This window comes from Amia ocellicauda, unplaced genomic scaffold (assembly GCF_036373705.1).
Source record: "Amia ocellicauda isolate fAmiCal2 unplaced genomic scaffold, fAmiCal2.hap1 HAP1_SCAFFOLD_77, whole genome shotgun sequence".
Lineage (NCBI taxonomy): Eukaryota > Metazoa > Chordata > Actinopteri > Amiiformes > Amiidae > Amia > Amia ocellicauda.
In genome coordinates, this window is record NW_027103004.1 from 361,514 (window position 1) to 389,309 (window position 27,796).

At 43.4% G+C, this 27,796-nt stretch overlaps 23 non-coding genes across 23 annotated transcripts; all 23 read right to left on the bottom strand.

The window, feature by feature from the left end:
- Window positions 1-1,061: 1,061 nt before the first annotated feature.
- LOC136743001 (5S ribosomal RNA) lies at window positions 1,062-1,180 on the bottom strand. Its single transcript, XR_010815120.1, has one exon. It is a non-coding gene; the product is annotated as a 5S ribosomal RNA (ribosomal RNA).
- Window positions 1,181-2,235: 1,055 nt separating this feature from the next.
- Window positions 2,236-2,354, bottom strand: LOC136743239 (5S ribosomal RNA). The gene has a single exon (XR_010815345.1). It is a non-coding gene; the product is annotated as a 5S ribosomal RNA (ribosomal RNA).
- A 1,065-nt stretch (window positions 2,355-3,419) lies between these two features.
- Window positions 3,420-3,538, bottom strand: LOC136743033 (5S ribosomal RNA). The gene has a single exon (XR_010815151.1). It is a non-coding gene; the product is annotated as a 5S ribosomal RNA (ribosomal RNA).
- Window positions 3,539-4,604: 1,066 nt separating this feature from the next.
- Window positions 4,605-4,723, bottom strand: LOC136743194 (5S ribosomal RNA). The gene has a single exon (XR_010815303.1). It is a non-coding gene; the product is annotated as a 5S ribosomal RNA (ribosomal RNA).
- Window positions 4,724-5,773: 1,050 nt separating this feature from the next.
- LOC136743112 (5S ribosomal RNA) lies at window positions 5,774-5,892 on the bottom strand. Its single transcript, XR_010815226.1, has one exon. It is a non-coding gene; the product is annotated as a 5S ribosomal RNA (ribosomal RNA).
- Window positions 5,893-6,958: 1,066 nt separating this feature from the next.
- LOC136743034 (5S ribosomal RNA) lies at window positions 6,959-7,077 on the bottom strand. Its single transcript, XR_010815152.1, has one exon. It is a non-coding gene; the product is annotated as a 5S ribosomal RNA (ribosomal RNA).
- Window positions 7,078-8,135: 1,058 nt separating this feature from the next.
- LOC136743037 (5S ribosomal RNA) lies at window positions 8,136-8,254 on the bottom strand. Its single transcript, XR_010815154.1, has one exon. It is a non-coding gene; the product is annotated as a 5S ribosomal RNA (ribosomal RNA).
- Window positions 8,255-9,320: 1,066 nt separating this feature from the next.
- LOC136743065 (5S ribosomal RNA) lies at window positions 9,321-9,439 on the bottom strand. Its single transcript, XR_010815181.1, has one exon. It is a non-coding gene; the product is annotated as a 5S ribosomal RNA (ribosomal RNA).
- Window positions 9,440-10,494: 1,055 nt separating this feature from the next.
- LOC136743038 (5S ribosomal RNA) lies at window positions 10,495-10,613 on the bottom strand. The gene has a single exon (XR_010815155.1). It is a non-coding gene; the product is annotated as a 5S ribosomal RNA (ribosomal RNA).
- A 1,058-nt stretch (window positions 10,614-11,671) lies between these two features.
- On the bottom strand, window positions 11,672-11,790 carry LOC136743149 (5S ribosomal RNA). Its single transcript, XR_010815260.1, has one exon. It is a non-coding gene; the product is annotated as a 5S ribosomal RNA (ribosomal RNA).
- A 1,058-nt stretch (window positions 11,791-12,848) lies between these two features.
- Window positions 12,849-12,967, bottom strand: LOC136743039 (5S ribosomal RNA). Its single transcript, XR_010815156.1, has one exon. It is a non-coding gene; the product is annotated as a 5S ribosomal RNA (ribosomal RNA).
- A 1,066-nt stretch (window positions 12,968-14,033) lies between these two features.
- On the bottom strand, window positions 14,034-14,152 carry LOC136743012 (5S ribosomal RNA). Its single transcript, XR_010815131.1, has one exon. It is a non-coding gene; the product is annotated as a 5S ribosomal RNA (ribosomal RNA).
- A 1,055-nt stretch (window positions 14,153-15,207) lies between these two features.
- LOC136743023 (5S ribosomal RNA) lies at window positions 15,208-15,326 on the bottom strand. The gene has a single exon (XR_010815142.1). It is a non-coding gene; the product is annotated as a 5S ribosomal RNA (ribosomal RNA).
- Window positions 15,327-16,381: 1,055 nt separating this feature from the next.
- Window positions 16,382-16,500, bottom strand: LOC136743293 (5S ribosomal RNA). Its single transcript, XR_010815398.1, has one exon. It is a non-coding gene; the product is annotated as a 5S ribosomal RNA (ribosomal RNA).
- A 1,066-nt stretch (window positions 16,501-17,566) lies between these two features.
- Window positions 17,567-17,685, bottom strand: LOC136743040 (5S ribosomal RNA). Its single transcript, XR_010815157.1, has one exon. It is a non-coding gene; the product is annotated as a 5S ribosomal RNA (ribosomal RNA).
- A 1,066-nt stretch (window positions 17,686-18,751) lies between these two features.
- On the bottom strand, window positions 18,752-18,870 carry LOC136743196 (5S ribosomal RNA). The gene has a single exon (XR_010815304.1). It is a non-coding gene; the product is annotated as a 5S ribosomal RNA (ribosomal RNA).
- Window positions 18,871-19,911: 1,041 nt separating this feature from the next.
- Window positions 19,912-20,030, bottom strand: LOC136743199 (5S ribosomal RNA). Its single transcript, XR_010815307.1, has one exon. It is a non-coding gene; the product is annotated as a 5S ribosomal RNA (ribosomal RNA).
- Window positions 20,031-21,084: 1,054 nt separating this feature from the next.
- On the bottom strand, window positions 21,085-21,203 carry LOC136743258 (5S ribosomal RNA). The gene has a single exon (XR_010815363.1). It is a non-coding gene; the product is annotated as a 5S ribosomal RNA (ribosomal RNA).
- A 1,066-nt stretch (window positions 21,204-22,269) lies between these two features.
- LOC136743292 (5S ribosomal RNA) lies at window positions 22,270-22,388 on the bottom strand. The gene has a single exon (XR_010815397.1). It is a non-coding gene; the product is annotated as a 5S ribosomal RNA (ribosomal RNA).
- Window positions 22,389-23,444: 1,056 nt separating this feature from the next.
- LOC136743226 (5S ribosomal RNA) lies at window positions 23,445-23,563 on the bottom strand. The gene has a single exon (XR_010815333.1). It is a non-coding gene; the product is annotated as a 5S ribosomal RNA (ribosomal RNA).
- Window positions 23,564-24,629: 1,066 nt separating this feature from the next.
- Window positions 24,630-24,748, bottom strand: LOC136743287 (5S ribosomal RNA). Its single transcript, XR_010815392.1, has one exon. It is a non-coding gene; the product is annotated as a 5S ribosomal RNA (ribosomal RNA).
- A 1,057-nt stretch (window positions 24,749-25,805) lies between these two features.
- Window positions 25,806-25,924, bottom strand: LOC136743181 (5S ribosomal RNA). The gene has a single exon (XR_010815290.1). It is a non-coding gene; the product is annotated as a 5S ribosomal RNA (ribosomal RNA).
- A 1,055-nt stretch (window positions 25,925-26,979) lies between these two features.
- Window positions 26,980-27,098, bottom strand: LOC136743303 (5S ribosomal RNA). Its single transcript, XR_010815406.1, has one exon. It is a non-coding gene; the product is annotated as a 5S ribosomal RNA (ribosomal RNA).
- Between the last annotated feature and the right edge of the window lie 698 nt (window positions 27,099-27,796).

Consider the following 27,796-nt stretch of genomic DNA (forward strand, 5'->3'; position numbering starts at 1 on the left):
AGGCTGTCCCTGACGCTCTACTTAAAGGGAAGGCAATATCCGTTTCTGCCGTTCATACTTACAGTTGAACTGTCTCTCTACTCTAAAGCCCGGGACACAGCAGCGCGCCGCAGATAGTCCCTGCTAACACGCCACGTTGTGGCAACATTGTGGCAACGTTGTGCGTTAGCTGGGGTGCCACACCAGACCGGAACTATATATTACAAAACGAACACATTGTCTTGATAAAACAGCTGTAATTGAGTGCCTGACACGCCAGTCAAGCGCAATCTTGAGAAGGTGTGCATTTCAGTAAGGATTTCAATTGACATGCAGTATGAAACTGAAAGGAGGTTGCATCACTATGATGCATAACATTGCATGTATTGTATTTTCAAGTGTGTGCATTCATCCTGTTGTCATTTTGTTTTGAAAGCAGAAGAATCATTCAACAGGTTGCTGAGACAAATGTAAACCAGTAAAACATATGAAGAGAAACAAACCTTGAATATAAGTTCAGTTGTTTAAACATTTGACAAACTATGGTGAGGGGGTAAGAAAACACACAAATCCAGCAGCTCCTGTATTTCAATACACCAGAACCCAATATTATTGGCGAGTCGGGTAGTCCATCATCACAGTTCGAGGGCAGGCATCATTTCAGTAATTTCATCCCGTTGCATTCACATCCGTGCCTTGAATGAGATTGAATGTGATCTTTGCTCTCAAGTATTGTCCCACGTTTTACACTTTCGTGCTTTGCATGAATGGGAATGGAACCGTGTGTGTTGAATGAGGCTCCTTGTGAGCACTGAACTTTGTCCGGTGGAGTTCCTTTTTGTGTTGCTGTAATTGTGTCATTTCTCGATGAGAAAGATTAGGCAACATTTAGTCACTTCTAGCCATGATGCTCAATTTATTTACGAATGTACACTAGTTACTAGGGACCGTTTACGTTGGAGAACAAGATCTATTGTATGCCTGTGTATTTGGGGAAGTCAAATCTGAAATAATGATGAAATTGCGTGTATCCAAAGTTAAAACTCGTGATTTGTCGCCCTCTGGTGTGTAAAAGATGCAAAAGCTTACAGCACCTGGTATTCCCAGGCGGTCTCCCATCCAAGTACTGACCAGGCCCGAGCCTGCTTAGCTTCCGAGATCGGATGAGATCGGGCGTATTCAGGCTAGTATGGCCGTAAGCCAGAGAGGCTGTCCGTGACGCTCTACTTAAAGGGAAGGCAATATCCGTTTCTGCCGCTCATACTTGCAATTGAACTGTCTCTCTACTCTAAAGTCCGGGACACACCAGCGCGCCGCAGACAGTCCCTGCTAACACGAAACGTTGTGGCAACGTTGTGCGTTAGCTGGGGTGCCACACCAGACCGGAACTATATATTACAAAACGAACACATTGTCTTGATAAAACAGCTGTAATTGAGTGCCTGACACGCCAGTCAAGCGCAATCTTGAGAAGGTGTGCATTTCAGTAAGGATTTCAATTGACATGCAGTATGAAACTGAAAGGAGGTTGCATCACTATGATGCATAACATTGCATGTATTGTATTTTCAAGTGTGTGCATTCATCCTGTTGTCATTTTGTTTTGAAAGCAGAAGAATCATTCAACAGGTTGCTGAGACAAATGTAAACCAGTAAAACATATGAAGAGAAACAAACCTTGAATATAAGTTCAGTTGTTTAAACATTTGACAAACTATGGTGAGGGGGTAAGAAAACACACAAATCCAGCAGCTCCTGTACTTCAATACACCAGAACCCAATATTATTGGCGAGTCGGGTAGTCCATCATCACAGTTCGAGGGCAGGCATAATTTCAGTAATTTCATCCCGTTGCATTCACATCCGTGCCTTGAATGAGATTGAATGTGATCTTTGCTCTCAAGTATGTTCCCAAGTTTTACACTTTCGTGCTTTGCATGAATGGGAATGGAACCGTATGTGTTGAATGAAGCTCCTTGTGAGCACTGAACTTTGTCCGGTGGAGTTCCTTTTTGTGTTGCTGTAATTGTGTCATTTCTCGATGAGAAAGATTAGGCAACATTAAGTCACTTCTAGCCATGATGCTCAATTTATTTACGAATGTACCCTAGTTACTAGGGACCGTTTACGTTGGAGAACAAGATCTATTGTATGCCTGTGTATTTGGGGAAGTCAAATCTGAAATAATGATGAAATTGCGTGTATCCAAAGTTAAAACTCGTGATTTGTCGCCCTCTGGTGTGTAAAAGATGCAAAAGCTTACAGCACCTGGTATTTCCAGGCAGTCTCCCATCCAAGTACTGACCAGGCCCAAGCCTGCTTAGCTTCCGAGATCGGACGAGATCGGGCGTATTCAGGCTAGTATGGCCGTAAGCCAGGGAGGCTGTCCCTGACGCTCTACTTAAAGGGAAGGCAATATCCGTTTCTGCCGTTCATACTTACAGTTGAACTGTCTCTCTACTCTAAAGCCCGGGACACACCAGCGCGCCGCAGACAGTCCCTGCTAACACGCCACGTTGTGGCAACATTGTGGCAACGTTGTGCGTTAGCTGGGGTGCCACACCAGACCGGAACTATATATTACAAAACGAACACATTGTCTTGATAAAACAGCTGTAATTGAGTGCCTGACACGCCAGTCAAGCGCAATCTTGAGAAGGTGTGCATTTCAGTAAGGATTTAAATTGACATGCAGTATGAAACTGAAAGGAGGTTGCATCACTATGATGCATAACATTGCATGTATTGTATTTTCAAGTGTGTGCATTCATCCTGTTGTCATTTTGTTTTGAAAGCAGAAGAATCATTCAACAGGTTGCTGAGACAAATGTAAACCAGTAAAACATATGAAGAGAAACAAACCTTGAATATAAGTTCAGTTGTTTAAACATTTGACAAACTATGGTGAGGGGGTAAGAAAACACACAAATCCAGCAGCTCCTGTATTTCAATACACCAGAACCCAATATTATTGGCGAGTCGGGTAGTCCATCATCACAGTTCGAGGGCAGGCATCATTTCAGTAATTTCATCTTGTTGCATTCACATCCGTGCCTGAATGAGATTGAATGTGATCTTTGCTCTCAAGTATGTTCCCAAGTTTTACACTTTCGTGCTTTGCATGAATGGGAATGGAACCGTGTGTGTTGAATGAGGCTCCTTGTGAGCACTGAACTTTGTCCGGTGGAGTTCCTTTTTGTGTTGCTGTAATTCTGTCATTTCTCGATGAGAAAGATTAGGCAACATTTAGTCACTTCTAGCCATGATGCTCAATTTATTTATGAATGTACCCTAGTTACTAGGGACCGTTTACATTGGAGAACAAGATTTATTGTATGCCTGTGTATTTGGGGAAGTCAAATCTGAAATAATGATGAAATTGCGTGTATCCAAAGTTAAAACTCGTGATATGTCGCCCTCTGGTGTGTAAAAGATGCAAAAGCTTACAGCACCTGGTATTCCCAGGCGGTCTCCCATCCAAGTACTGACCAGGCCCGAGCCTGCTTAGCTTCCGAGATCGGACGAGATCGGGCGTATTCAGGCTAGTATGGCCGTAAGCTAGGAATGCTGTCCCTGACGCTCTACTTAAAGGGAAGGCAATATCCGTTTCTGCCGTTCATACTTACAGTTGAACTGTCTCTCTACTCTAAAGCCCGGGACACACCAGCGCGCCGCAGACAGTCCCTGCTAACACGCCACGTTGTGGCAACATTGTGGCAACGTTGTGCGTTAGCTGGGGTGCCACACCAGACCGGAACTATATATTACAAAACGAACACATTGTCTTGATAAAACAGCTGTAATTGAGTGCCTGACACGCCAGTCAAGCGCAATCTTGAGAAGGTGTGCATTTCAGTAAGGATTTCAATTGACATGCAGTATGAAACTGAAAGGAGGTTGCATCACTATGATGCATAACATTGCATGTATTGTTTTTACAAGTGTGTGCATTCATCCTGTTGTCATTTTGTTTTGAAAGCAGAAGAATCATTCAACAGGTTGCTGAGACAAATGTAAACCAGTAAAACATATGAAGAGAAACAAACCTTGAATATAAGTTCAGTTGTTTAAACATTTGACAAACTATGGTGAGGGGGTAAGAAAACACACAAATCCAGCAGCTCCTGTATTTCAATACACCAGAACCCAATATTATTGGCGAGTCGGGTAGTCCATCATCACAGTTCGAGGGCAGGCATCATTTCAGTAATTTCATCCCGTTGCATTCACATCCGTGCCTTGAATGAGATTGAATGTGATCTTTGCTCTCAAGTATGTTCCCAAGTTTTACACTTTCGTGCTTTGCATGAATGGGAATGGAACCGTGTGTGTTGAATGAGGCTCCTTGTGAGCACTGAACTTTGTCCGGTGGAGTTCCTTTTTGTGTTGCTGTAATTGTGTCATTTCTCGATGAGAAAGATTAGGCAACATTTAGTCACTTCTAGCCATGATGCTCAATTTATTTACGAATGTACCCTAGTTACTAGGGACCGTTTACATTGGAGAACAAGATCTATTGTATGCCTGTGTATTTGGGGAAGTCAAATCTGAAATAATGATGAAATTGCGTGTATCCAAAGTTAAAACTCGTGATTTGTCGCCCTCTGGTGTGTAAAAGATGCAAAAGCTTACAGCACCTGGTATTCCCAGGCGGTCTCCCATCCAAGTACTGACCAGGCCCGAGCCTGCTTAGTTTCCGAGATCGGACGAGATCGGGCGTATTCAGGCTAGTATGGCCGTAAGCCAGGGAGGCTGTCCCTGACGCTCTACTTAAAGGGAAGGCAATATCCGTTTCTGCCGCTCATACTTACAGTTGAACTGTCTCTCTACTCTAAAGTCCGGGACACACCAGCACGCCGCAGACAGTCCCTGCTAACACGAAACGTTGTGGCAACGTTGTGCGTTAGCTGGGGTGCCACACCAGACCTATGTATTACAAAACGAACACATTGTCTTGATAAAACAGCTGTAATTGAGTGCCTGACACGCCATTCAAGCGCAATCTTGAGAAGGTGTGCATTTCAGTAAGGATTTCAATTGACATGCAGTATGAAACTGAAAGGAGGTTGCATCACTATGATGCATAACATTGCATGTATTGTATTTTCAAGTGTGTGCATTCATCCTGTTGTCATTTTGTTTTGAAAGCAGAAGAATCATTCAACAGGTTGCTGAGACAAATGTAAACCAGTAAAACATATGAAGAGAAACAAACCTTGAATATAAGTTCAGTTGTTTAAACATTTGACAAACTATGGTGAGGGGGTAAGAAAACACACAAATCCAGCAGCTCCTGTATTTCAATACACCAGAACCCAATATTATTGGCGAGTCGGGTAGTCCATCATCACAGTTCGAGGGCAGGCATCATTTCAGTAATTTCATCCCGTTGCATTCACATCCGTGCCTTGAATGAGATTGAATGTGATCTTTGCTCTCAAGTATGTTCCCAAGTTTTACACTTTCGTGCTTTGCATGAATGGGAATGGAACCGTGTGTGTTGAATGAGGCTCCTTGTGAGCACTGAACTTTGTCCGGTGGAGTTCCTTTTTGTGTTGCTGTAATTGTGTCATTTCTCGATGAGAAAGATTAGGCAACATTTAGTCACTTCTAGCCATGATGCTCAATTTATTTACGAATGTACCCTAGTTACTAGGGACCGTTTACGTTGGAGAACAAGATCTATTGTATGCCTGTGTATTTGGGGAAGTCAAATCTGAAATAATGATGAAATTGCGTGTATCCAAAGTTAAAACTCGTGATTTGTCGCCCTCTGGTGTGTAAAAGATGCAAAAGCTTACAGCACCTGGTATTCCCAGGCGGTCTCCCATCCAAGTACTGACCAGGCCCGAGCCTGCTTGGCTTCCGAGATCGGACGAGATCGGGCGTATTCAGGCTAGTATGGCCGTAAGCCAGGGAGGCTGTCCCTGACGCTCTACTTAAAGGGAAGGCAATATCCGTTTCTGCCGTTCATACTTACAGTTGAACTGTCTCTCTACTCTAAAGCCCGGGACACACCAGCGCGCCGCAGACAGTCCCTGCTAACACGCCACGTTGTGGCAACATTGTGGCAACGTTGTGCGTTAGCTGGGGTGCCACACCAGACCGGAACTATATTTTACAAAACGAACACATTGTCTTGATAAAACAGCTGTAATTGAGTGCCTGACACGCCAGTCAAGCGCAATCTTGAGAAGGTGTGCATTTCAGTAAGGATTTCAATTGACATGCAGTATGAAACTGAAAGGAGGTTGCATCACTATGATGCATAACATTGCATGTATTGTATTTTCAAGTGTGTGCATTCATCCTGTTGTCATTTTGTTTTGAAAGCAGAAGAATCATTCAACAGGTTGCTGAGACAAATGTAAACCAGTAAAACATATGAAGAGAAACAAACCTTGAATATAAGTTCAGTTGTTTAAACATTTGACAAACTATGGTGAGGGGGTAAGAAATGACACAAATCCAGCAGCTCCTGTATTTCAATACACCAGAAGCCAATATTATTGGCGAGTCGGGTAGTCCATCATCACAGTTCGAGGGCAGGCATCATTTCAGTAATTTCATCCCGTTGCATTCACATCCGTGCCTTGAATGAGATTGAATGTGATCTTTGCTCTCAAGTATGTTCCCAAGTTTTACACTTTCGTGCTTTGCATGAATGGGAATGGAACCGTGTGTGTTGAATGAGGCTCCTTGTGAGCACTGAACTTTGTCCGGTGGAGTTCCTTTTTGTGTTGCTGTAATTGTGTAATTTCTCGATGAGAAAGATTAGGCAACATTTAGTCACTTCTAGCCATGATGCTCAATTTATTTACGAATGTACCCTAGTTACTAGGGACCGTTTACGTTGGAGAACAAGATCTATTGTATGCCTGTGTATTTGGGGAAGTCAAATCTGAAATAATGATGAAATTGCGAGTATCCAAAGTTAAAACTCGTGATTTGTCGCCCTCTGGTGTGTAAAAGATGCAAAAGCTTACAGCACCTGGTATTCCCAGGCGGTCTCCCATCCAAGTACTGACCAGGCCCGAGCCTGCTTAGCTTCCGAGATCGGACGAGATCGGGCGTATTCAGGCTAGTATGGCCGTAAGCCAGGGAGGCTGTCCCTGACGCTCTACTTAAAGGGAAGGCAATATCCGTTTCTGCCGCTCATACTTGCAGTTGAACTGTCTCTCTACTCTAAAGTCCGGGACACACCAGCGCGCCGCAGACAGTCCCTGCTAACACGAAACGTTGTGGCAACGTTGTGCGTTAGCTGGGGTGCCACACCAGACCGGAACTATATATTACAAAACGAACACATTGTCTTGATAAAACAGCTGTAATTGAGTGCCTGACACGCCAGTCAAGCGCAATCTTGAGAAGGTGTGCATTTCAGTAAGGATTTCAATTGACATGCAGTATGAAACTGAAAGGAGGTTGCATCACTATGATGCATAACATTGCATGTATTGTATTTTCAAGTGTGTGCATTCATCCTGTTGTCATTTTGTTTTGAAAGTAGAAGAATCATTTTTGCTGAGGTTGCTGAGACAAATGTAAACCAGTAAAACATATGAAGAGAAACAAACCTTGAATATAAGTTCAGTTGTTTAAACATTTGACAAACTATGGTGAGGGGGTAAGAAAACACACAAATCCAGCAGCTCCTGTATTTCAATACACCAGAACCCAATATTATTGGCGAGTCGGGTAGTCCATCATCACAGTTCGAGGGCAGGCATCATTTCAGTAATTTCATCCCGTTGCATTCACATCCGTGCCTTGAATGAGATTGAATGTGATCTTTGCTCTCAAGTATGTTCCCAAGTTTTACACTTTCGTGCTTTGCATGAATGGGAATGGAACCGTGTGTGTTGAATGAGGCTCCTTGTGAGCACTGAACTTTGTCCGGTGGAGTTCCTTTTTGTGTTGCTGTAATTGTGTCATTTCTCGATGAGAAAGATTAGGCAACATTTAGTCACTTCTAGCCATGATGCTCAATTTATTTATGAATGTACCCTAGTTACTAGGGACCGTTTACGTTGGAGAACAAGATCTATTGTATGCCTGTGTATTTGGGGAAGTCAAATCTGAAATAATGATGAAATTGCGTGTATCCAAAGTTAAAACTCGTGATTTGTCGCCCTCTGGTGTGTAAAAGATGCAAAAGCTTACAGCACCTGGTATTCCCAGGCGGTCTCCCATCCAAGTACTGACCAGGCCCGAGCCTGCTTAGCTTCCGAGATCGGACGAGATCGGGCGTATTCAGGCTAGTATGGCCGTAAGCCAGGGAGGCTGTCCCTGACGCTCTACTTAAAGGGAAGGCAATATCCGTTTCTGCCGTTCATACTTACAGTTGAACTGTCTCTCTACTCTAAAGCCCGGGACACACCAGCGCGCCGCAGACAGTCCCTGATAACACGCCACGTTGTGGCAACATTGTGGCAACGTTGTGCGTTAGCTGGGGTGCCACACCAGACCGGAACTATATATTACAAAACGAACACATTCTCTTGATAAAACAGCTGTAATTGAGTGCCTGACACGCCAGTCAAGCGCAATCTTGAGAAGGTGTGCATTTCAGTAAGGATTTCAATTGACATGCAGTATGAAACTGAAAGGAGGTTGCATCACTATGATGCATTACATTGCATGTATTGTATTTTCAAGTGTGTGCATTCATCCTGTTGTCATTTTGTTTTGAAAGCAGAAGAATCATTCAACAGGTTGCTGAGACAAATGTAAACCAGTAAAACATATGAAGAGAAACAAACCTTGAATATAAGTTCAGTTGTTTAAACATTTGACAAACTATGGTGAGGGGGTAAGAAAACACACAAATCCAGCAGCTCCTGTATTTCAATACACCAGAACCCAATATTATTGGCGAGTCGGGTAGTCCATCATCACAGTTCGAGGGCAGGCATCATTTCAGTAATTTCATCCCGTTGCATTCACATCCGTGCCTTGAATGAGATTGAATGTGATCTTTGCTCTCAAGTATGTTCCCAAGTTTTACACTTTCGTGCTTTGCATGAATGGGAATGGAACCGTGTGTGTTGAATGAGGCTCCTTGTGAGCACTGAACTCTGTCCGGTGGAGTTCCTTTTTGTGTTGCTGTAATTGTGTCATTTCTCGATGAGAAAGATTAGGCAACATTTAGTCACTTCTAGCCATGATGCTCAATTTATTTACGAATGTACCCTAGTTACTAGGGACCGTTTACGTTGGAGAACAAGATCTATTGTATGCCTGTGTATTTGGGGAAGTCAAATCTGAAATAATGATGAAATTGCGTGTATCCAAAGTTAAAACTCGTGATTTGTCGCCCTCTGGTGTGTAAAAGATGCAAAAGCTTACAGCACCTGGTTTTCCCAGGTGGTCTCCCATCCAAGTACTGACCAGGCCCGAGCCTGCTTAGCTTCCGAGATCGGACGAGATCGGGCGTATTCAGGCTAGTATGGCCGTAAGCCAGGGAGGCTGTCCCTGACGCTCTACTTAAAGGGAAGGCAATATCCGTTTCTGCCGCTCATACTTGCAGTTGAACTGTCTCTCTACTCTAAAGTCCGGGACACACCAGCGCGCCGCAGACAGTCCCTGCTAACACGAAACGTTGTGGCAACGTTGTACGTTAGCTGGGGTGCCACACCAGACCGGAACTATATATTACAAAACGAACACATTGTCTTGATAAAACAGCTGTAATTGAGTGCCTGACACGCCAGTCAAGCGCAATCTTGAGAAGGTGTGCATTTCAGTAAGGATTTCAATTGACATGCAGTATGAAACTGAAAGGAGGTTGCATCACTATGATGCATAACATTGCATGTATTGTATTTTCAAGTGTGTGCATTCATCCTGTTGTCATTTTGTTTTGAAAGCAGAAGAATCATTCAACAGGTTGCTGAGACAAATGTAAACCAGTAAAACATATGAAGAGAAACAAACCTTGAATATAAGTTCAGTTGTTTAAACATTTGACAAACTATGGTGAGGGGGTAAGAAAACACACAAATCCAGCAGCTCCTGTATTTCAATACACCAGAACCCAATATTATTGGCGAGTCGGGTAGTCCATCATCACAGTTCGAGGGCAGGCATCATTTCAGTAATTTCATCCCGTTGCATTCACATCCGTGCCTTGAATGAGATTGAATGTGATCTTTGCTCTCAAGTATGTTCCCAAGTTTTACACTTTCGTGCTTTGCATGAATGGGAATGGAACCGTGTGTGTTGAATGAGGCTCCTTGTGAGCACTGAACTTTGTCCGGTGGAGTTCCTTTTTGTGTTGCTGTAATTGTGTAATTTCTCGATGAGAAAGATTAGGCAACATTTAGTCACTTCTAGCCATGATGCTCAATTTATTTACGAATGTACCCTAGTTACTAGGGACCGTTTACGTTGGAGAACAAGATCTATTGTATGCCTGTGTATTTGGGGAAGTCAAATCTGAAATAATGATGAAATTGCGTGTATCCAAAGTTAAAACTCGTGATTTGTCGCCCTCTGGTGTGTAAAAGATGCAAAAGCTTACAGCACCTGGTATTCCCAGGCGGTCTCCCATCCAAGTACTGACCAGGCCCGAGCCTGCTTAGCTTCCGAGATCGGACGAGATCGGGCGTATTCAGGCTAGTATGGCCGTAAGCCAGGGAGGCTGTCCCTGACGCTCTACTTAAAGGGAAGGCAATATCCGTTTCTGCCGCTCATACTTGCAGTTGAACTGTCTCTCTACTCTAAAGTCCGGGACACACCAGCGCGCCGCAGACAGTCCCTGCTAACACGAAACGTTGTGGCAACGTTGTGCGTTAGCTGGGGTGCCACACCAGACCGGAACTATATATTACAAAACGAACACATTGTCTTGATAAAACAGCTGTAATTGAGTGCCTGACACGCCAGTCAAGCGCAATCTTGAGAAGGTGTGCATTTCAGTAAGGATTTCAATTGACATGCAGTATGAAACTGAAAGGAGGTTGCATCACTATGATGCATAACATTGCATGTATTGTATTTTCAAGTGTGTGCATTCATCCTGTTGTCATTTTGTTTTGAAAGTAGAAGAATCATTTTTGCTGAGGTTGCTGAGACAAATGTAAACCAGTAAAACATATGAAGAGAAACAAACCTTGAATATAAGTTCAGTTGTTTAAACATTTGACAAACTATGGTGAGGGGGTAAGAAAACACACAAATCCAGCAGCTCCTGTATTTCAATACACCAGAACCCAATATTATTGGCGAGTCGGGTAGTCCATCATCACAGTTCGAGGGCAGGCATCATTTCAGTAATTTCATCCCGTTGCATTCACATCCGTGCCTTGAATGAGATTGAATGTGATCTTTGCTCTCAAGTATGTTCCCAAGTTTTACACTTTCGTGCTTTGCATGAATGGGAATGGAACCGTGTGTGTTGAATGAGGCTCCTTGTGAGCACTGAACTTTGTCCGGTGGAGTTCCTTTTTGTGTTGCTGTAATTGTGTCATTTCTCGATGAGAAAGATTAGGCAACATTTAGTCACTTCTAGCCATGATGCTCAATTTATTTACGAATGTACCCTAGTTACTAGGGACCGTTTACGTTGGAGAACAAGATCTATTGTATGCCTGTGTATTTGGGGAAGTCAAATCTGAAATAATGATGAAATTGCGTGTATCCAAAGTTAAAACTCGTGATTTGTCGCCCTCTGGTGTGTAAAAGATGCAAAAGCTTACAGCACCTGGTATTCCCAGGCAGTCTCCCATCCAAGTACTGACCAGGCCCGAGCCTGCTTAGCTTCCGAGATCGGACGAGATCGGGCGTATTCAGGCTAGTATGGCCGTAAGCCAGGGAGGCTGTCCCTGACGCTCTACTTAAAGGGAAGGCAATATCCGTTTCTGCCGCTCATACTTGCAGTTGAACTGTCTCTCTACTCTAAAGTCCGGGACACACCAGCGCGCCGCAGACAGTCCCTGCTAACACGAAACGTTGTGGCAACGTTGTGCGTTAGCTGGGGTGCCACACCAGACCGGAACTATATATTACAAAACGAACACATTGTCTTGATAAAACAGCTGTAATTGAGTGCCTGACACGCCAGTCAAGCGCAATCTTGAGAAGGTGTGCATTTCAGTAAGGATTTCAATTGACATGCAGTATGAAACTGAAAGGAGGTTGCATCACTATGATGCATAACATTGCATGTATTGTATTTTCAAGTGTGTGCATTCATCCTGTTGTCATTTTGTTTTGAAAGTAGAAGAATCATTTTTGCTGAGGTTGCTGAGACAAATGTAAACCAGTAAAACATATGAAGAGAAACAAACCTTGAATATAAGTTCAGTTGTTTAAACATTTGACAAACTATGGTGAGGGGGTAAGAAAACACACAAATCCAGCAGCTCCTGTATTTCAATACACCAGAACCCAATATTATTGGCGAGTCGGGTAGTCCATCATCACAGTTCGAGGGCAGGCATCATTTCAGTAATTTCATCCCGTTGCATTCACATCCGTGCCTTGAATGAGATTGAATGTGATCTTTGCTCTCAAGTATGTTCCCAAGTTTTACACTTTCGTGCTTTGCATGAATGGGAATGGAACCGTGTGTGTTGAATGAGGCTCCTTGTGAGCACTGAACTTTGTCCGGTGGAGTTCCTTTTTGTGTTGCTGTAATTGTGTCATTTCTCGATGAGAAAGATTAGGCAACATTTAGTCACTTCTAGCCATGATGCTCAATTTATTTATGAATGTACCCTAGTTACTAGGGACCGTTTACGTTGGAGAACAAGATCTATTGTATGCCTGTGTATTTGGGGAAGTCAAATCTGAAATAATGATGAAATTGCGTGTATCCAAAGTTAAAACTCGTGATTTGTCGCCCTCTGGTGTGTAAAAGATGCAAAAGCTTACAGCACCTGGTATTCCCAGGCGGTCTCCCATCCAAGTACTGACCAGGCCCGAGCCTGCTTAGCTTCCGAGATCGGACGAGATCGGGCGTATTCAGGCTAGTATGGCCGTAAGCCAGAAAGGCTGTCCCTGACGCTCTACTTAAAGGGAAGGCAATATCCGTTTCTGCCGTTCATACTTACAGTTGAACTGTCTCTCTACTCTAAAGCCCGGGACACAGCAGCGCGCCGCAGATAGTCCCTGCTAACACGCCACGTTGTGGCAACATTGTGGCAACGTTGTGCGTTAGCTGGGGTGCCACACCAGACCGGAACTATATATTACAAAACGAACACATTGTCTTGATAAAACAGCTGTAATTGAGTGCCTGACACGCCAGTCAAGCGCAATCTTGAGAAGGTGTGCATTTCAGTAAGGATTTCAATTGACATGCAGTATGAAACTGAAAGGAGGTTGCATCACTATGATGCATAACATTGCATGTATTGTATTTTCAAGTGTGTGCATTCATCCTGTTGTCATTTTGTTTTGAAAGCAGAAGAATCATTCAACAGGTTGCTGAGACAAATGTAAACCAGTAAAACATATGAAGAGAAACAAACCTTGAATATAAGTTCAGTTGTTTAAACATTTGACAAACTATGGTGAGGGGGTAAGAAAACACACAAATCCAGCAGCTCCTGTATTTCAATACACCAGAACCCAATATTATTGGCGAGTCGGGTAGTCCATCATCACAGTTCGAGGGCAGGCATCATTTCAGTAATTTCATCCCGTTGCATTCACATCCGTGCCTTGAATGAGATTGAATGTGATCTTTGCTTTCAAGTATTGTCCCAAGTTTTACACTTTCGTGCTTTGCATGAATGGGAATGGAACCGTGTGTGTTGAATGAGGCTCCTTGTGAGCACTGAACTTTGTCCGGTGGAGTTCCTTTTTGTGTTGCTGTAATTGTGTCATTTCTCGATGAGAAAGATTAGGCAACATTTAGTCACTTCTAGCCATGATGCTCAATTTATTTACGAATGTACACTAGTTACTAGGGACCGTTTACGTTGGAGAACAAGATCTATTGTATGCCTGTGTATTTGGGGAAGTCAAATCTGAAATAATGATGAAATTGCGTGTATCCAAAGTTAAAACTCGTGATTTGTCGCCCTCTGGTGTGTAAAAGATGCAAAAGCTTACAGCACCTGGTATTCCCAGGCGGTCTCCCATCCAAGTACTGACCAGGCCCGAGCCTGCTTAGCTTCCGAGATCGGATGAGATCGGGCGTATTCAGGCTAGTATGGCCGTAAGCCAGAGAGGCTGTCCCTGACGCTCTACTTAAAGGGAAGGCAATATCCGTTTCTGCCGCTCATACTTGCAATTGAACTGTCTCTCTACTCTAAAGTCCGGGACACACCAGCGCGCCGCAGACAGTCCCTGCTAACACGAGACGTTGTGGCAACGTTGTGCGTTAGCTGGGGTGCCACACCAGACCGGAACTATATATTACAAAACGAACACATTGTCTTGATAAAACAGCTGTAATTGAGTGCCTGACACGCCAGTCAAGCACAATCTTGAGAAGGTGTGCATTTCAGTAAGGATTTCAATTGACATGCAGTATGAAACTGAAAGGAGGTTGCATCACTATGATGCATAACATTGCATGTATTGTATTTTCAAGTGTGTGCATTCATCCTGTTGTCATTTTGTTTTGAAAGCAGAAGAATCATTCAACAGGTTGCTGAGACAAATGTAAACCAGTAAAACATATGAAGAGAAACAAACCTTGAATATAAGTTCAGTTGTTTAAACATTTGACAAACTATGGTGAGGGGGTAAGAAAACACACAAATCCAGCAGCTCCTGTATTTCAATACACCAGAACCCAATATTATTGGCGAGTCGGGTAGTCCATCATCACAGTTCGAGGGCAGGCATCATTTCAGTAATTTCATCCCGTTGCATTCACATCCGTGCCTTGAATGAGATTGAATGTGATCTTTGCTTTCAAGTATTGTCCCAAGTTTTACACTTTCGTGCTTTGCATGAATGGGAATGGAACCGTGTGTGTTGAATGAGGCTCCTTGTGAGCACTGAACTTTGTCCGGTGGAGTTCCTTTTTGTGTTGCTGTAATTGTGTCATTTCTCGATGAGAAAGATTAGGCAACATTTAGTCACTTCTAGCCATGATGCTCAATTTATTTACGAATGTACACTAGTTACTAGGGACCGTTTACGTTGGAGAACAAGATCTATTGTATGCCTGTGTATTTGGGGAAGTCAAATCTGAAATAATGATGAAATTGCGTGTATCCAAAGTTAAAACTCGTGATTTGTCGCCCTCTGGTGTGTAAAAGATGCAAAAGCTTACAGCACCTGGTATTCCCAGGCGGTCTCCCATCCAAGTACTGACCAGGCCCGAGCCTGCTTAGCTTCCGAGATCGGATGAGATCGGGCGTATTCAGGCTAGTATGGCCGTAAGCCAGAGAGGCTGTCCCTGACGCTCTACTTAAAGGGAAGGCAATATCCGTTTCTGCCGCTCATACTTGCAATTGAACTGTCTCTCTACTCTAAAGTCCGGGACACACCAGCGCGCCGCAGACAGTCCCTGCTAACACGAAACGTTGTGGCAACGTTGTGCGTTAGCTGGGGTGCCACACCAGACCGGAACTATATATTACAAAACGAACACATTGTCTTGATAAAACAGCTGTAATTGAGTGCCTGACACGCCAGTCAAGCGCAATCTTGAGAAGGTGTGCATTTCAGTAAGGATTTCAATTGACATGCAGTATGAAACTGAAAGGAGGTTGCATCACTATGATGCATAACATTGCATGTATTGTATTTTCAAGTGTGTGCATTCATCCTGTTGTCATTTTGTTTTGAAAGCAGAAGAATCATTCAACAGGTTGCTGAGACAAATGTAAACCAGTAAAACATATGAAGAGAAACAAACCTTGAATATAAGTTCAGTTGTTTAAACATTTGACAAACTATGGTGAGGGGGTAAGAAAACACACAAATCCAGCAGCTCCTGTACTTCAATACACCAGAACCCAATATTATTGGCGAGTCGGGTAGTCCATCATCACAGTTCGAGGGCAGGCATAATTTCAGTAATTTCATCCCGTTGCATTCACATCCGTGCCTTGAATGAGATTGAATGTGATCTTTGCTCTCAAGTATGTTCCCAAGTTTTACACTTTCGTGCTTTGCATGAATGGGAATGGAACCGTATGTGTTGAATGAAGCTCCTTGTGAGCACTGAACTTTGTCCGGTGGAGTTCCTTTTTGTGTTGCTGTAATTGTGTCATTTCTCGATGAGAAAGATTAGGCAACATTTAGTCACTTCTAGCCATGATGCTCAATTTATTTACGAATGTACCCTAGTTACTAGGGACCGTTTACGTTGGAGAACAAGATCTATTGTATGCCTGTGTATTTGGGGAAGTCAAATCTGAAATAATGATGAAATTGCGTGTATCCAAAGTTAAAACTCGTGATTTGTCGCCCTCTGGTGTGTAAAAGATGCAAAAGCTTACAGCACCTGGTATTTCCAGGCAGTCTCCCATCCAAGTACTGACCAGGCCCAAGACTGCTTAGCTTCCGAGATCGGACGAGATCGGGCGTATTCAGGCTAGTATGGCCGTAAGCCAGGGAGGCTGTCCCTGACGCTCTACTTAAAGGGAAGGCAATATCCGTTTCTGCCGTTCATACTTACAGTTGAACTGTCTCTCTACTCTAAAGCCCGGGACACACCAGCGCGCCGCAGACAGTCCCTGCTAACACGCCACGTTGTGGCAACATTGTGGCAACGTTGTGCGTTAGCTGGGGTGCCACACCAGACCGGAACTATATATTACAAAACGAACACATTGTCTTGATAAAACAGCTGTAATTGAGTGCCTGACACGCCAGTCAAGCGCAATCTTGAGAAGGTGTGCATTTCAGTAAGGATTTAAATTGACATGCAGTATGAAACTGAAAGGAGGTTGCATCACTATGATGCATAACATTGCATGTATTGTATTTTCAAGTGTGTGCATTCATCCTGTTGTCATTTTGTTTTGAAAGCAGAAGAATCATTCAACAGGTTGCTGAGACAAATGTAAACCAGTAAAACATATGAAGAGAAACAAACCTTGAATATAAGTTCAGTTGTTTAAACATTTGACAAACTATGGTGAGGGGGTAAGAAAACACACAAATCCAGCAGCTCCTGTATTTCAATACACCAGAACCCAATATTATTGGCGAGTCGGGTAGTCCATCATCACAGTTCGAGGGCAGGCATCATTTCAGTAATTTCATCTTGTTGCATTCACATCCGTGCCTTGAATGAGATTGAATGTGATCTTTGCTCTCAAGTATGTTCCCAAGTTTTACACTTTCGTGCTTTGCATGAATGGGAATGGAACCGTGTGTGTTGAATGAGGCTCCTTGTGAGCACTGAACTTTGTCCGGTGGAGTTCCTTTTTGTGTTGCTGTAATTCTGTCATTTCTCGATGAGAAAGATTAGGCAACATTTAGTCACTTCTAGCCATGATGCTCAATTTATTTATGAATGTACCCTAGTTACTAGGGACCGTTTACATTGGAGAACAAGATCTATTGTATGCCTGTGTATTTGGGGAAGTCAAATCTGAAATAATGATGAAATTGCGTGTATCCAAAGTTAAAACTCGTGATATGTCGCCCTCTGGTGTGTAAAAGATGCAAAAGCTTACAGCACCTGGTATTCCCAGGCGGTCTCCCATCCAAGTACTGACCAGGCCCGAGCCTGCTTAGCTTCCGAGATCGGACGAGATCGGGCGTATTCAGGCTAGTATGGCCGTAAGCTAGGAATGCTGTCCCTGACGCTCTACTTAAAGGGAAGGCAATATCCGTTTCTGCCGTTCATACTTACAGTTGAACTGTCTCTCTACTCTAAAGCCCGGGACACACCAGCGCGCCGCAGACAGTCCCTGCTAACACGCCACGTTGTGGCAACATTGTGGCAACGTTGTGCGTTAGCTGGGGTGCCACACCAGACCGGAACTATATATTACAAAACGAACACATTGTCTTGATAAAACAGCTGTAATTGAGTGCCTGACACGCCAGTCAAGCGCAATCTTGAGAAGGTGTGCATTTCAGTAAGGATTTCAATTGACATGCAGTATGAAACTGAAAGGAGGTTGCATCACTATGATGCATAACATTGCATGTATTGTTTTTACAAGTGTGTGCATTCATCCTGTTGTCATTTTGTTTTGAAAGCAGAAGAATCATTCAACAGGTTGCTGAGACAAATGTAAACCAGTAAAACATATGAAGAGAAACAAACCTTGAATATAAGTTCAGTTGTTTAAACATTTGACAAACTATGGTGAGGGGGTAAGAAAACACACAAATCCAGCAGCTCCTGTATTTCAATACACCAGAACCCAATATTATTGGCGAGTCGGGTAGTCCATCATCACAGTTCGAGGGCAGGCATCATTTCAGTAATTTCATCCCGTTGCATTCACATCCGTGCCTTGAATGAGATTGAATGTGATCTTTGCTCTCAAGTATGTTCCCAAGTTTTACACTTTCGTGCTTTGCATGAATGGGAATGGAACCGTGTGTGTTGAATGAGGCTCCTTGTGAGCACTGAACTTTGTCCGGTGGAGTTCCTTTTTGTGTTGCTGTAATTGTGTCATTTCTCGATGAGAAAGATTAGGCAACATTTAGTCACTTCTAGCCATGATGCTCAATTTATTTACGAATGTACCCTAGTTACTAGGGACCGTTTACATTGGAGAACAAGATCTATTGTATGCCTGTGTATTTGGGGAAGTCAAATCTGAAATAATGATGAAATTGCGTGTATCCAAAGTTAAAACTCGTGATTTGTCGCCCTCTGGTGTGTAAAAGATGCAAAAGCTTACAGCACCTGGTATTCCCAGGCGGTCTCCCATCCAAGTACTGACCAGGCCCGAGCCTGCTTAGTTTCCGAGATCGGACGAGATCGGGCGTATTCAGGCTAGTATGGCCGTAAGCCAGGGAGGCTGTCCCTGACGCTCTACTTAAAGGGAAGGCAATATCCGTTTCTGCCGCTCATACTTACAGTTGAACTGTCTCTCTACTCTAAAGTCCGGGACACACCAGCACGCCGCAGACAGTCCCTGCTAACACGAAACGTTGTGGCAACGTTGTGCGTTAGCTGGGGTGCCACACCAGACCTATGTATTACAAAACGAACACATTGTCTTGATAAAACAGCTGTAATTGAGTGCCTGACACGCCATTCAAGCGCAATCTTGAGAAGGTGTGCATTTCAGTAAGGATTTCAATTGACATGCAGTATGAAACTGAAAGGAGGTTGCATCACTATGATGCATAACATTGCATGTATTGTATTTTCAAGTGTGTGCATTCATCCTGTTGTCATTTTGTTTTGAAAGCAGAAGAATCATTCAACAGGTTGCTGAGACAAATGTAAACCAGTAAAACATATGAAGAGAAACAAACCTTGAATATAAGTTCAGTTGTTTAAACATTTGACAAACTATGGTGAGGGGGTAAGAAATGACACAAATCCAGCAGCTCCTGTATTTCAATACACCAGAAGCCAATATTATTGGCGAGTCGGGTAGTCCATCATCACAGTTCGAGGGCAGGCATCATTTCAGTAATTTCATCCCGTTGCATTCACATCCGTGCCTTGAATGAGATTGAATGTGATCTTTGCTCTCAAGTATGTTCCCAAGTTTTACACTTTCGTGCTTTGCATGAATGGGAATGGAACCGTGTGTGTTGAATGAGGCTCCTTGTGAGCACTGAACTTTGTCCGGTGGAGTTCCTTTTTGTGTTGCTGTAATTGTGTCATTTCTCGATGAGAAAGATTAGGCAACATTTAGTCACTTCTAGCCATGATGCTCAATTTATTTACGAATGTACCCTAGTTACTAGGGACCGTTTACGTTGGAGAACAAGATCTATTGTATGCCTGTGTATTTGGGGAAGTCAAATCTGAAATAATGATGAAATTGCGTGTATCCAAAGTTAAAACTCGTGATTTGTCGCCCTCTGGTGTGCAAAAGCTTACAGCACCTGGTATTCCCAGGCGGTCTCCCATTCAAGTACTGACCAGGCCCGAGCCTGCTTAGCTTCCGAGATCGGACGAGACCGGGCGTATTCAGGCTAGTATGGCCGTAAGCCAGGGAGGCTGTCCCTGACGCTCTACTTAAAGGGAAGGCAATATCCGTTTCTGCCGCTCATACTTGCAGTTGAACTGTCTCTCTACTCTAAAGTCCGGGACACACCAGCGCGCCGTAGACAGTCCCTGCTAACACGAAACGTTGTGGCAACGTTGTGCGTTAGCTGGGGTGCCACACCAGACCGGAACTATATTTTACAAAACGAACACATTGTCTTGATAAAACAGCTGTAATTGAGTGCCTGACACGCCAGTCAAGCGCAATCTTGAGAAGGTGTGCATTTCAGTAAGGATTTCAATTGACATGCAGTATGAAACTGAAAGGAGGTTGCATCACTATGATGCATAACATTGCATGTATTGTATTTTCATGTGTGTGCATTCATCCTGTTGTCATTTTAATTTGAAAGCAGAAGAATCATTCAACAGGTTGCTGAGACAAATTTAACCAGTAAAACATATGAAGAGAAACAAACCTTGAATATAAGTTCAGTTGTTTAAACATTTGACAAACTATGGTGAGGGGGTAAGAAAACACACAAATCCAGCAGCTCCTGTATTTCAATACACCAAAACCCAATATTATTGGCGAGTCGGGCAGTCCATCATCACAGTTCGAGGGCAGGCATCATTTCAGTAATTTCATCCCGTTGCATTCACATCCGTGCCTTGAATGAGATTGAATGTGATCTTTACTCTCAAGTATATTTCCAAGTTTTACACTTTCATGCTTTGCATGAATGGGAATGGAACCGTGTGTGTTGAATGAAGCTCCTTGTGAGCACTGAACTTTGTCCAGTGGAGTTCCTTTTTGTGTTGCTGTAATTGTGTCATTTCTTGATGAGAAAGATTAGGCAACATTTAGTCACTTCTAGCCATGATGCTCAATTTATTTACGAATGTACGCTAGTTACTAGGGACCGTTTACGTTGGAGAACAAGATCTATTGTATGCCTGTGTATTTGGGGAAGTAAAATCTGAAATAATGATGAAATTGCGTGTATCCAAAGTTAAAACTCGTGATTTGTCGCCCTCTGGTGTGTAAAAGATGCAAAAGCTTACAGCACCTGGTATTCCCAGGCAGTCTCCCATCCAAGTACTAACCAGGCCAGAGCCTGCTTAGCTTCTGAGATCGGACGAGATCGGGCGTATTCAGGCTAGTATGGCCGTAAGCCAGAGAGGCTGTCCCTGACGCACTACTTAAAGGGAAGGCAATATCCGTTTCTGCCGCTCATACTTGCAGTTGAACTGTCTCTCTACTCTAAAGTCCGGGACACACCGGCGAAGAAAAGACAGTCCCTGCTAACACGCCACGTTGTGGCAACGTTGTGGCAACGTTGTGCGTTAGCTGGGGTGCCACACCAGACCGGAACTATATTTTACAAAACGAACACATTGTCTTGATAAAACAGCTGTAATTGAGTGCCTGACACGCCAGTCAAGCGCAATCTTGAGAAGGTGTACATTTCAGTAAGGATTTCAATTGACATGCAGTATGAAACTGAAAGGAGGTTGCATCACTATGATGCATAACATTGCATGTATTGTATTTTCAAGTGTGTGCATTCATCCTGTTGTCATTTTGTTTTGAAAGCAGAAGAATCATTCAACAGGTTGCTGAGACAAATGTAAACCAGTAAAACATATGAAGAGAAACAAACCTTGAATATAAGTTCAGTTGTTTAAACATTTGACAAACTATGGTGAGGGGGTAAGAAAACACACAAATCCAGCAGCTCCTGTACTTCAATACACCAGAAGCCAATATTATTGGTGAGTCGGGTAGTCCATCATCACAGTTCGAGGGCAGGCATCATTTCAGTAATTTCATCCCGTTGCATTCACATCCGTGCCTTGAATGAGATTGAATGTGATCTTTGCTCTCAAGTATGTTCCCAAGTTTTACACTTTCGTGCTTTGCATGAATGGGAATGGAACCGTGTGTGTTGAATGAGGCTCCTTGTGAGCACTGAACTTTGTCCGGTGGAGTTCCTTTTTGTGTTGCTGTAATTGTGTCATTTCTTGATGAGAAAGATTAGGCAACATTTAGTCACTTCTAGCCATGATGCTCAATTTATTTACGAATGTACCCTAGTTACTAGGGACCGTTTACGTTGGAGAACAAGATCTATTGTATGCCTGTGTATTTGGGGAAGTAAAATCTGAAATAATGATGAAATTGTGTGTATCCAAAGTTAAAACTCGTGATTTGTCGCCCTCTTGTGTGTAAAAGGTGCAAAAGCTTACAGCACCTGGTATTCCCAGGCGGTCCCCCATCCAAGTACCGACCAGGCCCGAGCCTGCTTGGTTTCCGAGATCGGACGAGATCGGGCGTATTCAGGCTAGTATGGCCGTAAGCCAGGGAGGCTGTCCCTGATGCTCTACTTAAAGGGAAGGCAATATCCGTTTCTGCCGTTCATACTTACAGTTGAACTGTCTCTCTACTCTAAAGCCCGGGACACAGCAGCGCGCCGCAGACAGTCCCTGCTAACACGCCATGTTGTGGCAACGTTGTGCGTTAGCTGGGGTGCCACACCAGACCGGAACTATATTTTACAAAAAAAAACACATTGTCTTGATAAAACAGCTGTAATTGAGTGCCTGACACGCCAGTCAAGCGCAATCTTGAGAAGGTGTGCATTTCAGTAAGGATTTCAATTGACATGCAGTATGAAACTGAAAGGAGGTTGCATCACTATGATGCATAACATTGCATGTATTGTATTTTCAAGTGTGTGCATTCATCCTGTTGTCATTTTGTTTTGAAAGCAGAAGAATCATTCAACAGGTTGCTGAGACAAATGTAAACCAGTAAAACATATGAAGAGAAACAAACCTTGAATATAAGTTCAGTTGTTTAAACATTTGACAAACTATGGTGAGGGGGTAATAAAACACACAAATCCAGCAGCTCCTGTATTTCAATACACCAGAACCCAATATTATTGGCGAGTCGGGTAGTCCATCATCACAGCTCGAGGGCAGGCATCATTTCAGTAATTTCATCCCGTTGCATTCACATCCGTGCCTTGAATGAGATTGAATGTGATCTTTGCTCTCAAGTATGTTCCCAAGTTTTACACTTTCGTGCTTTGCATGAATGGGAATGGAACCGTGTGTGTTGAATGAGGCTCCTTGTGAGCACTGAACTTTGTCCGGTGGAGTTCCTTTTTGTGTTGCTGTAATTGTGTCATTACTCGATGAGAAAGATTAGGCAACATTTAGTCACTTCTAGCCATGATGCTCAATTTATTTACGAATGTACCCTAGTTACTAGGGACCGTTTACGTTGGAGAACAAGATCTATTGTATGCCTGTGTATTTGGGGAAGTAAAATCTGAAATAATGATGAAATTGTGTGTATCCAAAGTTAAAACTCGTGATTTGTCGCCCTCTGGTGTGAAAAAGGTGCAGAAGCTTACAGCACCTGGTATTCCCAGGCGGTCTCCCATCCAAGTACTGACCAGACCCGAGCCTGCTTGGCTTCCGAGATCGGACGAGATCGGGCGTATTCAGGCTAGTATGGCCGTAAGCCAGGGAGGCTGTCCCTGACGCTCTACTTAAAGGGAAGGCAATATCCGTTTCTGCCGTTCATACTTACAGTTGAACTGTCTCTCTACTCTAAAGCCCGGGACACACCAGCGCGCTGCAGACAGTCCCTGCTAACACGCCACGTTGTGGCAACGTTGTGGCAACGTTGTGCGTTAGCTGGGGTGCCACACCAGACCGGAACTATATTTTACAAAACGAACACATTGTCTTGATAAAACAGCTGTAATTGAGTGCCTGACTTGCCAGTCAAGCGCAATCTTGAGATGGTGTGCATTTCAGTAAGGATTTCAATTGACATGCAGTATGAAACTGAAAGGAGGTTGCATCACTATGATGCATAACATTGCATGTATTGTATTTTCAAGTGTGTGCATTCATCCTGTTGTCATTTTGTTATGAAAGCACAAGAATCATTCAACAGGTTGCTGAGACAAATGTAAACCAGTAAAACATATGAAGAGAAACAAACCTTGAATATAAGTTCAGTTGTTTAAACAATTGACAAACTATGGTGAGGGGGTAAGAAAACACACAAATCCAGCAGCTCCTGTATTTCAATACACCGGAACCCAATATTATTGGCGAGTCGGGTAGTCCATCATCACAGTTCGAGGGCAGGCATCATTTCAGTAATTTCATCCCGTTGCATTCACATCCGTGCCTTGAATGAGATTGAATGTGATCTTTGCTCTCAAGTATGTTCCCAAGTTTTACACTTTTGTGCTTTGCATGAATGGGAATGGAACCGTGTGTGTTGAATGAGGCTCCTTGTGAGCACTGAACTTTGTCCGGTGGAGTTCCTTTTTGTGTTGCTGTAATTGTGTCATTTCTCGATGAGAAAGATTAGGCAACATTTAGTCACTTCTAGCCATGATGCTCAATTTATTTACGAATGTACCCTAGTTACTAGGGACCGTTTACGTTGGAGAACAAGATCTATTGTATGCCTGTGTATTTGGGGAAGTCAAATCTGAAATAATGATGAAATTGTGTGTATCAAAAGTTAAGACTCGTGATTTGTCGCCCTCTGGTGTGTAAAAGGTGCAAAAGCTTACAGCACCTGGTATTTCCAGGCGGTCTACCATCCAAGTACTGACCAGGCCCGAGCCTGCTTGGCTTCCGAGATCGGACGAGATCGGGCGTATTCAGGCTAGTATGGCTGTAAGCCAGGGAGGCTGTCCCTGACGCTCTACTTAAAGGGAAGGCAATATCCGTTTCTGCCGTTCATACTTACAGTTGAACTGTCTCTCTACTCTAAAGCCCGGGACACACCAGCGCGCCGCAGACAGTCCCTGCTAACACGCCACGTTGTGGCAACATTGTGGCAACGTTGTGCGTTAGCTGGGGTGCCACACCAGACCGGAACTATATATTACAAAACGAACACATTGTCTTGATAAAACAGCTGTAATTGAGTGCCTGACACGCCAGTCAAGCGCAATCTTGAGAAGGTGTGCATTTCAGTAAGGATTTCAATTGACATGCAGTATGAAACTGAAAGGAGGTTGCATCACTATGATGCATAACATTGCATGTATTGTATTTTCAAGTGTGTGCATTCATCCTGTTGTCATTTTGTTTTGAAAGCAGAAGAATCATTCAACAGGTTGCTGAGACAAATGTAAACCAGTAAAACATATGAAGAGAAACAAACCTTGAATATAAGTTCAGTTGTTTAAACATTTGACAAACTATGGTGAGGGGGTAAGAAAACACACAAATCCAGCAGCTCCTGTATTTCAATACACCAGAACCCAATATTATTGGCGAGTCGGGTAGTCCATCATCACAGTTCGAGGGCAGGCATCATTTCAGTAATTTCATCCCGTTGCATTCACATCCGTGCCTTGAATGAGATTGAATGTGATCTTTGCTCTCAAGTATGTTCCCAAGTTTTACACTTTCGTGCTTTGCATGAATGGGAATGGAACCGTGTGTGTTGAATGAGGCTCCTTGTGAGCACTGAACTTTGTCCGGTGGAGTTCCTTTTTGTGTTGCTGTAATTGTGTCATTTCTCGATGAGAAAGATTAGGCAACATTTAGTCACTTCTAGCCATGATGCTCAATTTATTTACGAATGTACCCTAGTTACTAGGGACCGTTTACGTTGGAGAACAAGATCTATTGTATGCCTGTGTATTTGGGGAAGTCAAATCTGAAATAATGATGAAATTGCGTGTATCCAAAGTTAAAACTCGTGATTTGTCGCCCTCTGGTGTGCAAAAGCTTACAGCACCTGGTATTCCCAGGCGGTCTCCCATCCAAGTACTGACCAGGCCCGAGCCTGCTTGGCTTCCGAGATCGGACGAGATCGGGCGTATTCAGGCTAGTATGGCCATAAGCCAGGGAGGCTGTTCCTGACGCTCTACTTAAAGGGAAGGCAATATCCGTTTCTGCCGTTCATACTTACAGTTGAACTGTCTCTCTACTCTAAAGCCCGGGACACACCAGCGCGCCGCAGACAGTCCCTGCTAACACGCCACGTTGTGGCAACGTTGTGCGTTAGCTGGGGTGCCACACCAGACCGGAACTATATTTTACAAAACGAACACATTGTCTTGATAAAACAGCTGTAATCGAGAGCCTGACACGCCAGTCAAGCGCAATCTTGAGAAGGTGTGCATTTCAGTAAGGATTTCAATTGACATGCAGTATGAAACTGAAAGGAGGTTGCATCACTATGATGCATAACATTGCATGTATTGTATTTTCAAGTGTGTGCATTCATCCTGTTGTCATTTTGTTTTGAAAGCAGAAGAATCATTCAACAGGTTTCTGAGACAAATGTAAACCAGTAAAACATATGAAGAGAAACAAACCTTGAATATAAGTTCAGTTGTTTAAACATTTGACAAACTATGGTGAGGGGGTAAGAAAACACACAAATCCAGCAGCTCCTGTATTTCAATACACCAGAACCCAATATTATTGGCGAGTCGGGTAGTCCATCATCACAGTTCGAGGGCAGGCATCATTTCAGTAATTTCATCCCGTTGCATTCACATCCGTGCCTTGAATGAGATTGAATGTGATCTTTGCTCTCAAGTATGTTCCCAAGTTTTACACTTTCGTGCTTTGCATGAATGGGAATGGAACCGTGTGTGTTGAATGAGTCTCCTTGTGAGCACTGAACTTTGTGCGGTGGAGTTCCTTTTTGTGTTGCTGTAATTGTGTCATTTCTTGATGAGAAAGATTAGGCAACATTGAGTCACTTCTAGCCATGATGCTCAATTAATTTACGAATGTACCCTAGTTACTAGGGACCGTTTACGTTGGAGAACAAGATCTATTGTATGCCTGTGTATTTGGGGAAGTAAAATCTGAAATAATGATGAAATTGTGTGTATCCAAAGTTAAAACTCGTGATTTGTCGCCCTCTGGTGTGTAAAAGGTGCAAAAGCTTACAGCACCTGGTATTCCCAGGCGGTCTCCCATCCAAGTACTGACCAGGCCCGAGCCTGCCTGGCTTCCGAGATCGGTCGAGATCGGGCGTATTCAGGCTAGTATGGCCGTAAGCCAGGGAGGCTGTCCCTGACGCTCTACTTAAAGGGAAGGCAATATCCGTTTCTGCCGATCATACTTACAGTTGAACTGTCTCTCTACTCTAAAGCCCGGGACACACCAGCGCGCCGCAGACAGTCCCTGCTAACACGCCACGTTGTGGCAACGTTGTGGCAACGTTGTGCGTTAGCTGGGGTGCCACACCAGACCGGAACTATATTTTACAAAACGAACACATTGTCTTGATAAAACAGCTGTAATTGAGTGCCTGACACGCCAGTCAAGCGCAATCTTGAGAAGGTGTACATTTCAGTAAGGATTTCAATTGACATGCAGTATGAAACTGAAAGGAGGTTGCATCACTATGATGCATAACATTGCATGTATTGTATTTTCAAGTGTGTGCATTCATCCTGTTGTCATTTTGTTTTGAAAGCAGAAGAATCATTCAACAGGTTGCTGAGACAAATGTAAACCAGTAAAACATATGAAGAGAAACAAACCTTGAATATAAGTTCAGTTGTTTAAACATTTGACAAACTATGGTGAGGGGGTAAGAAAACACACAAATCCAGCAGCTCCTGTACTTCAATACACCAGAAGCCAATATTATTGGTGAGTCGGGTAGTCCATCATCACAGTTCGAGGGCAGGCATCATTTCAGTAATTTCATCCCGTTGCATTCACATCCGTGCCTTGAATGAGATTGAATGT